Source organism: Myxine glutinosa, chromosome 1, assembly GCF_964187855.1.
Source record: "Myxine glutinosa chromosome 1, kmMyxGlut1.1, whole genome shotgun sequence".
In the NCBI taxonomy this organism is placed as follows: domain Eukaryota; kingdom Metazoa; phylum Chordata; class Myxini; order Myxiniformes; family Myxinidae; genus Myxine; species Myxine glutinosa.
In genome coordinates this window covers 141,952,120-141,966,393 of record NC_136261.1, presented here as the reverse complement: position 1 = coordinate 141,966,393, position 14,274 = coordinate 141,952,120, and the positions used below count along the sequence as shown (strand labels likewise).

Below are 14,274 nucleotides of genomic sequence, written 5' to 3'. Positions count from 1 at the left end.
TTGAGGTGGAAAACATGGAATTAAAGCGCGTAGGCCCGTACGCTGGGTCCAGGAGACCTTCATTCCAGTATACTTGGCAGAGAGCAGAGAGGCCCCACTGGCAGCGTTTGTGTCACACACTGCCAGGGAAAAAATCCTGCCTGGAAGTTATTTTCTTAACACACCATGCATTGCAAAGGTAAATTGAAACACACAGACAGATATAATTTATCTGTTTTCAAATTGTTTTTTTTGTCTGACATGTTCATTAGTTACATTGCAAGCCAGAGCCGAAGAGCTATGGAAACCTTCTGGGAGCTATTTCCATTCAATTGTCACAGAGACAGCCAGGCAGTTCCTGCATCGGGTAAAGACCTATTCATGTTTTTCTGGGTGTACTGATTTTGTTAGTTTTGCATCCTCCGGTGGACTACGCAGGAGCATGAGCTCATTGCAGTTATTGGAGGGAGGAACCCATTGAGTAAATAAATATTTCTGTGGAGCGGTGGCGGTTAGGGGATACGCTATTTTAAGTTGATCGGGGTCAACGGTTGCAACAACACTAAGTTGATAAATATCAGTCCTCTTCTTTCTTCTCTTCTTCTTATTGTTATGTCTGTTCTGTTTATTTTTCTCATTAGGATCCCTCTTATTATCCCTCTTTTTCTCTCTCATTAGTCCTCTACTGGTTTTTACCAGAGGGGACTATCGGTAGGCTCTCTGTCTGTCTGTCCGTCCGTCTGTCCACCACACATGTGGCTTTTTTCAGATTTTTCCCCATACACTTTAACATATTCAACTGAAACTTGGTACATGGCTTTATTATGAAAAGTTACAGAATAAGTTTGAGTTTCAGGGCGTTCCATCAATTTTTCATAGAGTTATGGCCTTTTGGACTTGGAAAATATCACTTCGGTAGGTGACATCTATTGCAAAGCAATTCTCTCTCTCTCTCTCTCTCTCTCTCTCTCTCTCTCTCTCTCTCTCTCTCTCTGTCTCTCTCTCTCTCTCTCTCTCTCTCTCTCTCTCTCTCTCTCTCTCTCTCTTTTTATTCTTACACTCTGCTTCTCTGTCATTCTCTGTCCGTTCTGGGACTGTGTTTTCTCTTTCCCATTCACCCTGTGTATGTTGTTTATTTTCTTAATGCTACCTGAGGTTTGATTTGCATCTTTTATGAGCAATGATGGTGTTTGTGGCTTGTTTCATAACTTGGGTTTACTGTGGGTAAACTCTATAAAGTTAAGAGTATATTTAAGGGTGTAGTACTGGTGAACAGGTGTTTTTTTTTTTTGTTTGTTTTTAGCTGAACAGTTTCCTTATAGTCTTATAAACAAGAATCATGCTATTAGAGGTCATAGAAGTACCCCTAATTATTGAAAAATTTCCAAATTTTCTAACATCATACATGCCCCTCAATAACCGGAAGTAGAATTATTTGTTATAACTTTAATTTGCATCATTCTTTGGGCTGAAATTTGGACAGGATATTCAGAATATCACTTCCTTTAAAATGATGAAGGCTTTTGTTTATAGGAGTAGCCATTGTGGATTTATTGAAGGACAACCAAGTTTTATCTGGTAATTGGCATAATTAGCTAATTAGTGAACATTTGACATTTCACAAAATCCTCATCAGGTAGTAGAGTAACACATGTATAATGCATGTACCAAGTTTTGTGTGAAAAGAATGATAGGTGACGTAGAAGATAGAAGTAGAAATGTGTTCTTTGTTTTTCCTTGTTTTTTATTGACGGTCTAATTTATGCAAATTATATGCATGTAATATGACAAAGAAGCGTTGAAACTGGTCTGAGAGCCAAGATTATATCTTTCAAGAGAAACTGACAATTAGATACCTCTCAAAGGTACCTATGTAGTTTTCTCAGTTTTTCACCAGTACTACACCCTTAAGGTTTGAGATTCTTGGCTTTCTTTCTTTTTCTCTTTTGTTCTTCCTTTATGAGATGTTACTAACTCATTGCTCGTGCTTTATACTTCAGTTGGATGTTTAAGTTGTGTTTAGCTTTTTCTTCAGCTTTAGTTTATGGGATCCACAGGTTGTTAGATATAGGCCTATACATCACTATAATGTTCCTGGCATTGTTATGCTCTTCTTTTTACTTTTACACTACTTCCTGTGGTGTAACCTTGTATTTCCTTTTGTTTTGTTATTTGGCTAAAGAGTGTTGGCTTTTGAATGATGATGAGCTGACAGGGTTTAAGAGGAACACAGGCCCAGGTTAAAGTAGGTATCATAAGATCTGCACGATCTTGACATTTAATCCCAAAGAATGGGGTGAAGTGCTATTTGGCAGAATCTTCCGTCACTGCTGTGGCTAACGCTATCTCTCCATCGGCCATTGTTGCTGCATCAAAGGTGTACGGTAGGGCTGTTTTCCTTTTGTACTCTGTGGCTGATGCAGACAAGGCTATTGCGGAGGTACTGGAAATCTCTGCATTGTATATTCTATCCAAGCCATTGGTCACTCCTTGTGTTGTATTGTCGAACGTCCCTCCTTTATTTCAGGATGATCATTTTGTCCACATCTAGGAAGATGTACGTTCATCATTTCATCCAATTCCCCTTGGCTTCCGTGATGTCGAGCTTCAGCACATGGTGTCTATTAAGTTCCAAGTGACCCTCATATTGCCCAACTATGCAAAGTCATCTAAATCCTTTTTGGTTCTCTTAAATATAAGGGTTTTAAAGATATTTCATACCTCTGATGAAGAGTGTTGTTTTTCTTGCAATGAACCCAGTCATACGTAAGAGTTTTGCACACATCTCAATTATGTGAGGTATGGTGCCCCCTAGAGTGCAGACTGGCTCTCTTTTAATGCCTCCGCACCCCCTCTGATGAGATTCAGTCACAGCAGGAATCTCACTTTCACTTGAGTGATGAGCAGCAGAACAATAGTAATTGCCCAAACAAGAAGAAAGCTTATGAGGCAGCTGTAGATTAGGTTTATGAAGTACAAGGTATTTTGAAGGAGGCCTCGATAGATGAAGTGGCCCAATTCAAACAATACATTGTATCTCAAGCTACAGATTCTTGAAAACTCACTGAGGGAAAGTCAACCGCAGAGATAGACTCTCCTTTCGATGTGCACTGCAGGCCCAGAGGAAAACCATCTACAGTCCATGAGTCTCCTGCAAACAATTCACCAGCAAGAGAAATGGGCTCGTTGAGCAATATGTTGCGTCATATCTGGATAATGCATCCCCTACGTTAAGAAGACAGTTCAATGATGTTACTCCTCTTCCTCTGTATTTGATGACAGTTGCGAATAAGCCATCGGTAACTATTATTGATGAGGTTAAGGTTGTTGTTAATTTATTTCTGTTTCAAATATGGAAGTGGTTGGGGTCCATCTTGTACTTGTGTCTGCGAATGCACGTTCTGTTGGAGAAAGCCTGGCGAGAATTGTTGTCACACCTGTGTGCGACTGAAGGGGGTGGCAATCCCCATGCTCATAGAGATTGAATTGACATTGTAGTTAACGCATTCTCCTCTTCTGGCTATTTGCTTGAGGAAGAGCAGTATGATTTACAAGTGAAGGAGTCTGTGGCTGTAAAGTGTAAATATTTGTTGTGCGCACTGTAGTTTTAGTTCCGACATGCATTATGTCACAGGAATAATTCTCGCAGCAGCAATCAGAAACTTCTTGGTCAGAAGGTAATGGAACATTCAGATGCAGTGGACGCCAAAGGGAATATCTGTAAATGACGAAGTGTGTCATTCAATCATCCATTATCCTTGTGCTCCATCTTCTCTGTAAAAGTTGATTTCTGAAGGGGACTTAGTGTCATTCGGGGATGATACCTTATGGAGTAAGAATAGGATAGTGGCTTCCCTAGAGTGTTGCAAAAATCTTGATCTTGTTATAAAGTCCATATAAGCCTGTTTGAAAAAGCATTACAAAGAGAAGTTCATGTTTCCATCTGACCATATTTGTGCTTGGAAATGTATTCATAGCCTTTTGGAATTCAGAGCAAAAAAGTGAATTCCAAGGACAGGAAAGAAACTTTCATTGCAAGGGTCTATGAACAATGCAAATATGTACAATTAATACAACGGGTTGTGGGAATGCCTTCCATAGTCTGGAAGCATTATTCTTTTTAAACGACCAACTTTGTCTGCAACTAGACCGGACGGCATCAGCACATGTGTCCTAAAACCTGCGTCACTGCTCTCGTACATCCTCTTTCTTCTCTGTTCACCAAATTATTTGCTGTGGGTCATCTTCCATGTGCTAGAAAGTCAGCTATAATCACTGTATGGTGCAAAACAGATCATCTTAATTACAGACCTATTACCTTACTTCCAATCACGAGTAAGGTCATGGATTGCAACGTCACAGTTGACATCAAATCCTTCCTTTTCTCTGACGGCCTGATATCAGATCATCACTTCTGACTCAGAACCACCCACTCCATCCTGGACATGCATGCTGCTTCTGCTCTCCGAACAATGGATGGAGGTTCTCAATTTCAGACCTGAGCCCAGGGCCATTTTTCAAGACATCTTTTGAGCATTTGATACAGTCTGGCACCCTGCCTCACTCTCCAAACCCTCTCTGCCTGCAGCATTAAAAACATCTTCCACACATGGTTTACCAACCTTCTCTACTCGCATAGCCAGGGCGTGGCTCCCAACGGAAAACTCTCATCCTCTCCCTGTGTCCCTATGTATGTGGATGATCTGATCTGGAGTTTTTCTCCATGGCATAATCGGTACAAAAAGTTTTCTGTCACATTTTATGAACACATATCTGTCCTGCTTATGATCGATAAGTGGGACAATTAGGAGTAATAATAATTGTGAAACAAAGCTTCCATCAACATTTATGGACGAGGAAGAGAAAAATGGGAAAAAACAATTGATCCAACAAGTTGGGTGGTGGGGCAACAAACAGGGGAAGGAACGAATAGGAAAAGAGGAAAGGGAAGAAACATACAATAGAACCGAATGGGGCCCACAGGAGCATGCGGCCTGGACAAAGACACATTGACCCAGCAGATAAGCACAGACAAAGGCACGCAAGACACACAAATGACACATCAACAATTTAAAAATGTTAAACAAAATTCCAAAATTGGTATCTTAAATTTTGCAAAGACGGCATCTTAGAGCGGAGAATTTGGTATTTGGCTGTGTAGAGATCTGGAGCCAGAACTGGCAACTGGCTTGGTGGTGATCATATTGGATATATGATTCTTTTCTGCAAAGAAATCTTCCTGTGCAGAATCTTCTCCAGAAGAAGAATATCTTCTCCAGAACCACCGTAACAATTTGTGCATTTATTGAAGAGTCGGTGGCATTGTTGTTGGAGCATCTGCTCTGAGTCTGACAGGTCGATCGTTTGATTCGGACTCTGGTAGTCATGCAAAAGACTTAAAAATTTTTTACATGTGGCTCTCTTCCTTGATAGTCACAATATAGGACATGCAAAGCCTGAATATTGACATCCCATGATGGTGGAGTCGGGTTGGGGAAGGGGTAGTGGTGGGGAAGGAAAGGAGAGAATTCTTATTGATTGGTTGTCTAACTGTGGAGAGACAAAACAATGTCACAAGATCTTGTAACTGGCAGCCAAAGTGCTCTTGGTAGTTACGTCACTTCGCTCAATATCACCAGCTATCTGAAGTGAAGTCTGGTGTTGTCTAATGTCTCTGTATGCATGTGTGGGCATGACTTGCGTAGCATACTGTATCTCTTCCATGAGCCTCGACCCTCAAAATAAAAAAAACGAGTACAACTTGTTGCATGAAAGCAATATGGCCTCCATCACAACAACAGACATTTTAAGGCCATTTTTCCTGCTGGAGCGGGGGTTAGCCACAATATGGCCTCCATCGACAAATCAAAATGCTTTCCTTTTTGTGTTAAATTTTGACAAAGGTAGTATGTACGTTGAGGTCTTTATGGAAAATGTATCCTTTGCTGGGAAATGACCAATAGCTGGAGCAAACATAGCATACTTAAAGTTGATGGAATCTAACAAAAATGCATGTGGTGACAGCTTGACATTCAGGGACAGAGCTGCATGTAAAATGTCATTAGCCCGTCCCCTACACAACAGGAGATGGGGGTTTTGGAATCACTTCTTTGTGCCTGTGTGTCTGTCCGGGCCATAATATATTTACCATTTGAGCTATTATCATCAAATTTTCACCAAAGCTTTATTATGATAATGCAGAGAAGGAAAATTTATAATTATGTCAAAAGGTCAAAATGTCAAAGGTCATTGTTGCCTAAAATCATCAATATTCATCCAATTGACCTGAAATCAAAATTTACCATTTCAGTTTTGTCATAAAATTTTCACCAAAGCTTTATTATATTAATACGGAGAAGGGAAATTAATAATTTGATCAAAAAGTCAAGTGGTCAAAGGTCAGCATCACATAAAATCGTCAATTTTCATCTGATTGACCTGAAATTTTAAGAATTTGCAAATTGGTTCACTCAATTGGTTCACCAATCAAAAGCTAGAAGGTGATTGTTTTTTTTAGAGCAAAACGTCAAAGGTCAAGGTTGCATAAAATCACCAATTTTCACCCCATTAACCTTGAATTAGAATTTTCATATTGGGTCATTGAATTGGTTCACCAAACAAAAGACAAAAGGTAGTAGTCGGTTGGTTGTTTTTTTTAGATCAAAAGGTCAAAGGTCAAAGGTCAAGGTTGCATAAAATCGTCAATTTTTGTCCGATTGACTTGGAATTTTAAGAATTTGCATATTGGGTCACAAAATTGGTTCACCAAGCAAAAGCTAGAAGCTGATTTTTTTTTTTTGATCTAAAACTTAAAGGTCCGGCCTGCATAAAATCATCAATTTTCATTTTGTATTTTTAAAATAGTTTTTGTTATTTAAGCATACAGAAGAAGAAGAAGAAAAAGAGGAGGAAGAGGAAGAAGAAGACGTCTAAATACAAAACAGCCGTTGACAGGCTTTGCATTTTTAGATGCTTTTTAGTTTTTCTATTTGTTTAGGAATTTTGAATCCATGTTGGATTTTGGAGGTTTAAAATTCTTCTTCAAATAATTTCTCCAGAACTTGTGGAGGATTGATCTGACATTTAGCATACAGCATTCTTCTTCTTCGTTCAATGCAGCACAAGGCTCTTGTGCTGTGTAGCCGATAATGCAGCGCCCTCTGCTGGTTACGGCCAGAATTTGGAATTTGGCCAAGGTGCCGGCGATAGCTCGCCTACCCTTCGCAATTGACGGTGTGGGAGCTTTAACATTCACAGACATATGCGGGTACATGGGCCCCAAGTTTAAGATCCATCCGAGGGATGCCACACACAATGATGATTCACCTTGCCTGAGAAACACCGTGATGTCAGTTTATCGCTCGGTCAGGTTTCGAACCCAGGTGCGACAGCTTATAGGAAAAAAGGGTGCGTTCCCCTACGCTACCTGTCAGCCCAGCATATAACATTGATTATCTCGGGAAAGATGTACGTACCTTTAATATATAATGGTCATCACGTGACAATTACAATTGAACATTTTTTACATCGGGAAGTTTTTTTTTGTATACCAAGTCAAGGCTCGTGTAAGAGCTAAAATGGGTTACAATGGAGAAATTTGATACATTATTGTCTCCAACATCAAAGGTGGATGGAGGTTATGTTTTCAACCCTGTCTGTCTGTCTGTTCGTACTTTCGCCAAATATGTCCGTCTGGAGCGTCTGTTTGTTTGTTTGTCACACGATTTTTCACCACAGTTTTGAAGCAATCGTTCTGAATTTTTTAATGTATGTAGGTGACCGGGAAAGGACAGCAACGTGCATTTATGTTCAGGATCTAGATGCGGGTCCGGATACTAGAACCTTTCAAGTGGTTCTTTACCACTGAGAGCTAGGGCCAAAAACGATATATACCACCACATCCCAAAAAGTTGCGGACGGATTCAGGCCAAACTTGGTGGACAGGTTGGACGTATGACATGGAAAAATCAATGCAATTTTGGTGAAGATTTGGATCCGGTTCTGAGATTTAAAAAAAAATTCTAAGTGATTTTTCACCATTGAGCGCTAGAGCCAAAAACGATATATACCACCATATCCCAAAAAGTTGTGGACGGATTCAGGCCAAACTTGGTGGACAGGTTGGACGTATGACATGGAAAAATCAATGCAATTTTGGTGAAGATTCGGATCCGGTTCTGAGATTTAAAAAAAAATTCTAATTGATTTTTCACCATTGAGCGCAAGAGCCAAAAACGATATAGTCAGGTTCACTATGTTAACAAATATAATTTCGTTCAAAATTTTGGTAGATTAGCAAAACGATACATTTTTGGAATATTCAGAGCATGAGGAATCCAAAAATTAATGTTGGCATTTGCGTAGACACCTTTGCGAAAATGACACTCAGGACAGTGATGAAGATAGTCAGGTTCACTATGTTAACAAATATAATTTCTTTCAAAATTTTGGGATTAGCAAACCTGTACATTTTTGGAATCTTCAGAGCATGGAGAATCTGAAAATCAATGTTGGCATTTGCACAGACACCTGCATGGCCGCCATTTTGGATTTTGAAAATGGCCGCCATAAAATACATATTTTGCGCTGTCTCGGCTTCTAGTCAACCTAGAGACTTAATTAAATATGCTAATCCTATGTTTTCTGGGTCAAGGAATCCAATAAAGGCCTCAAAATAGTGCTCAGGATTATAGAAAAGCAACAAACAAAGGTAATTGAAAACCATTGTCTTTATATTTGTGATATAACTGTATTACATAATACATGATATTGCAAGTCATTTGAAGTTATAGGTTGTTATAGGAAGTTATAGGTAGTATCAGATTGAACTATAAGTCCTATACACAGGATCTACGAGGTCTATACCGTTCAGGAATATGCTTTTACAGATCTTCATCACTGTCCTGAGTGTCATTTTCGCAAAGGTGTCTACGCAAATGTAAACATTAATTTTTGGATTCCTCATGCTCTGAATATTCCAAAAATGTATAATTTTGCTAATCTACCAAAATTTTGAACGAAAAAACCTAGTGAACCTGACTAATATATCCCACTATATCCCAAAAAGTTGTGGACGGATTCAGGCCAAACCAGGTGGACAGGTTGGACGTATGACATGGAAGAATCAATTCTATTTTGATGAAGATTCGGATCCGGTTCTGAGATTTAAATAAAAAAAATTCTAAGTGATTTTTCACCATTGAGTGACAGGTCTAAAACTGATATATTGCATGATATTTCAAAAAGTTTGTGGACGAGTTCTGACAAAACTTGGTAGATTAGTTAGTTAGGGGATAACAACAAGCCGATTAGATTTTGGTTCAGGTCCCGATCAAGATCTGACATATCAGTGGGTACAAAACGTAAACTGTTCAGACTGGCGGAGGTTTGTGCTCTATCAAGTGCCGTTCTTTCAGGTTATATAAGGGTTACACACTATATCGTGATTCAGATTTTAACACTTGTGACTATTTCCATTCCAACCAAGTTTGTTTTCCAACCAATTACCACCAACCATCCATACCAATTGAGACACTAATTCCTATTTCAACAAGATAAGCAACTTTTATATATTTGTGTGGTCATGCTGGTATAAAAAAATGATAATTTTGTCGATGCACATATGGTTTCTTCTTTCAACTATTGCTGTGATGTTTTTATCCTTGATAGATGCTAGCAACTCGTTATTATTATTGTACGCCGCTCCTTTCCTATTCCATCTCTAGGTGCTGCATGATGCCCGCCTGAAAGGGAGTACTCAGTTTTCACTCTGGTTTCTTGCTTTCTTGTTTTCTTGTTTGTCCTGGTGATATCTCAGCCATCCTTTGAGCAAGAAAGCTGAAATGTTGGCACAGTAGTGATCACGTTCTTTGGCAAAAACTTTATATATTATTTTTTAATCAATCCATTAGTTGGTTAATTATTTAATTATTATCAATTTATTAGGTACTTATTGGTTCACGAGTTATCAAATGACCACTATATTCGTCATGTGTGTGTGTGTGTGTGTGTGTGTGTGTGTGTGTGTGTGTGTGTGTGTGTGTCTGTCTGTCTGTCTGTCTGTCCGCAGCATAACTACCCGATGATATAATCTGATCTTGATGAAACTTGGGTGGGAGGTTGATATCATGATCTAGTTGTGTCCTGCCTAGAGTGGGTGTATTGCGCCCGTTGTGGGCGGAGACACACCTGAAAAAGATGTCTTTTTAGGGGGTAATCGAGTTCAGGCTACATCTTCTCCGAGGGAGTTGGTGGAATCTGATAGGGGTTTCGATATTTGGTTAGGCCAATGTCATGTGTCTAGCCCCACGGAGCTCGACTTTTCTTTTTTTTCTTTTTTTTTTCCTTATATTAATTTATTTATTTATTAATTATTTTTTTTCATTTCATTTTTCACCGAATTTTCGGTATTGTGTAGCTAACTAACCTCATAACTGATTATACATTATTTTCTATCTCATTTCAAGGTCAGTAACCTTCGTTTTGACATTTCCGGGCCTGGCCTGTCCGGGCCTGTTTCAGTTACAGTCCGTCCTTTGTCATTGAATACCGCTCGCTCGTGAACCATCGTCGTCTCCTGACTTGGATATTTTCTTTCTCATCTGGGCATTATCTCAGGCACCTTTTGACTTATGAAGCTGATATTTGGACACGACAATGACCAAGTGATTTGGCTGTAAGGGGTATTTTTGATTTATTGATGAATCAATTCATCGATTTTTTTTCTTTTCGATTAATTACTTATTTCATTAATCGAAAAAGGTTACAGCTTCGGATGAAACACTGGTGGATTGGGTATGCTATTAGCCAATTGATTAAGAAATTAATTATTTTACAATTATTGTTTATTGATTTTAATTACGCAATTGATCAATCAATTATTTACACCGTTCCCTTCCAATATTCCATCTCCATGTGCTGCACTGTGGCCTTCGGCGCCCGGCTCACGCACTGGGGGATATGTTATTTATTTATTTGGCATGGGGTGGTGTACTTTGAAATATAGCTCTACTTGTTAATATTATTATTATTATTGTCGTAATTTTCTCATTCATTGTAAAGTATCAAAATGCCAAATCCAGAGGTAGTGGGGCGGCTTAGCCCAAATATTCAAAAGAATTGTGCATTTTGTGATACAAGCACCAAATTTGGCACAAATGTACATTAATATGTTGCGAACATTTTCAGATATTGGGCCACTTGAAATTCCGTAATTTTTTTTTTCAAATTTTTTCAAATTTCGTAATTTCAAATTTTTCGGGTGACACCGTCACAATTTCGGTCTTCGAGGCCGGCCGATAGGCAAAGTGTGACCGGAAGGGACGAGGTTCTCCTGACCACGTGGCCCTCGATCTGGGAAGCGAGAGGCGTTCCATTAGTGGACGCGCCCCTCACGCCCGACTTTTGGGCGGCCCCGGCAGGCCGTTTGTTTTGACGTTCCGTGACAGGCCCCGCACCCCCACCTCCGGGCCGACCGGAAGCTTGTGCTGAGTACATCATACCTGAACAACTCAGTGAGGCAGAACACAGCAGTGCACACCAGGGTGACCCCTTCAGTGCATAAACCAATTAACCTGTCCACTGCAGGGCATATAGAAATGAAGTTATTTTCTGCATATAATAATAATATAAGTTCAGTTCTATATAACAATTTCTGTTATCACCACTACCACTACAACTACCACTACTACAAGCTTTGTCTGGAATTTTGTGGACTAACAGACAAACAGACATACAGACAGGCTGGGATCAAAACATTACCTCCTTCCACCATTGAGTGTAGAGGTAAACATCATGGAAATTATATCATGCCCTAGATTTAATTCATGCTTACCTGTGTATTTGCTTCACTGGTTCACAAGGTCTTTTGCATACATGTAATTCAGACTCTCGTCTTCATTGCTGACCACACAATGTTCGCAACATATTAATGTACATTTGTGCCAAATTTGGTGCTTGTATCACAAAATGCACAATTCTTTTGAATATTTGGGCTAAGCCGCCCCACTATATCGGCCGGCCTCGAAGACCGAAATTGTGACGGTGTCACCCGAAAAATTTGAAATTACGAAATTTGAAAAAAATTGAAAAAACATATTACGGAATTTCAAGTGGCCCAATATCTGAAAATGTTCGCAACATATTAATGTACATTTGTGCCAAATTTGGTGCTTGTATCACAAAATGCACAACAGGTTTGCTATGCTGCTACACTAAGGAGACAGGCAATCTTTATACTTTTACAATGCTTCGACGGGGTCATTTTGCCATCTATGTGCTGTCAATCCATGCAAGCAATTGTTTGGTCATCAGTACTTTGTGATGATCATGTTTGACAGGGTGGTACTATCTATACTGGGTTCGACTCACGGAGCAATTATAAGCTCTAATTGGCAGAGCATTGCATCACAAAGTTTTCCATCCTTCAGATGGATGTCAAGTTGGCTGTCCCACCTTTCCAAGATGTCTTCATGAAGGGTCGGTGAGTTGTTGCCCACAAATTTAGGAAATCCCAAACTCACCTTCAGTCGAACGGCCAGCCTGACCAGCCAGTTTGTGGACTTTCTTTCAACTTGACCAGCCGGATATTCTTTCTTTCTCTTTCTATATGGTGTATGTCCCAAGGAGGAGCTGCAACCCAAATCACCCACACACATAGAAACAAATATCTGAGACAACACTGGACTTGAGACCAGACAAATACAGCCACTGAATTTTGGGGGAGTGGCGTAACTTCCTGGGATACGCTGGTTACCAGCAATGCCATCTTTATGACGTTGCTTTTCTCTCTGTAGTCGGCAAGGCAATTATGCTGAAATTACCTCTCCCCATGGATGTCAACCATTGGGGTTTATCCATGCTCCATCCCTCAACTGCTGAATGTCAAGGAAGGAATATACAGACTTGGCATTTAATATGGAATATTTTTTTGTGGGGGTGAACTTACTTTTCAAGATGACTTAGAACCAAAAGTTAATTGGAATTATGTTGAAATTATTCTAGATTTTGTTAATGTGACCTTTAAAAGAAACAAAAACCACATTTGACATTTCGAAGCAAATAAATTGATCCTTGAAAGTGATGTAAACTGATATCGAACTCATTTCACGTACAGAACTGTGTTAAACTTCTGTACGTTTTCCAGAAGTATCTCTTTATTTTGCACATTAGCCAAAAAAAATTTCAACAAAAACAAAAGCTAAATTATGACTGGGATTACGGACAGTAAAATTACAGTTCAGTACTTCGTGTAACCCCCTTGTTTCCAAGATGTCTTCATGAAGGGTCGGTGAGTTGTTGCCCACAAATTTAGGAAATCCCAAACTCACCTTCAGTCGAACGTCCAGCCTGACCAGCCAGCTTGTGGTCTTTCTTTCAACTTGACCAGCCAGACAATGTGCATCCATTTCATCCCTGGTGTTGGGCTAGCGGCTAGGGTGCCAGCTTAGGATCCGCGGATCCTGGGTTCGAATCCCGGGCAATCGCTGAATTAACGCCAGGGGGGTTGACTCAGCCTGGTCATCCTTCCGAGGTCGGCTAATTGAGTACCAGTTCACTGGTAATTCCCTGCTTGTCGTAAAAAGGCGACAAAGAGGGTTGGCGGCAGGAAGGGCATCCGGCCGTAAAACATTGCTTCAAAAAGGGGACCAACAAAAACAACAACAACCACGGTGCCCGAAAAAGGCCAACCCCCGCTTTGCGGGGAAAAATGGCCTCTAAAGGTGTTTTTTTTTTGTTTTCTTTTACTTCGTGTAACCCCCACGAGCATTCAGGAGAGCACGTACACGTCGAGGCATGCTGTTCACGAGATTTGCCAAGGTTTGGACAGGAATCACTTGCCATGCAGTGACAATACAACAACAACAACAACATGCATTTTAAAGGCCATTTTCCCTGCTAGAGTGGCGGTTAGCCTATTTAAATAGACAATTTAAAGACAAAGACAGCAGACAATGGTCTGCTGCAATTCACGCACAGAGGTAGGCTGCTGGTCCAAGTTGTCGATTTGACGCGTTAATTCTGCCCACAAGTTCTCTATCGGATTCATATCCGGGGACATGGCAGGCCACTCCATATGCTCTACACCACGGTCAGCAAGAAAGTGTTGGATCATGCGAGCACGATGAGGCCGTGCATTGTCATCTTGGAAGACAAAGTTTCCTCGAAAGGCTGCATGAGCAAATGGAAGCAATGTTTCTTCCAGAATGACCCTGTACTTGAACTGGTTCAGGTTTCCATTCAGAACAACCAGGTCAGTTTTGCCCCCGGCATGAAAAGCAGCCCAAACGGTCACCC

The 14,274-nt window shown here is 40.2% G+C and overlaps 1 protein-coding gene across 2 annotated transcripts in view; it reads left to right on the top strand.

Annotated features, from left to right (window-relative positions):
• The window catches only part of LOC137429041 (diacylglycerol kinase iota), a 687,154-nt gene that overhangs the window by 120,720 nt on the left and 552,160 nt on the right, over positions 1-14,274 (top strand). The window lies entirely within an intron of this gene.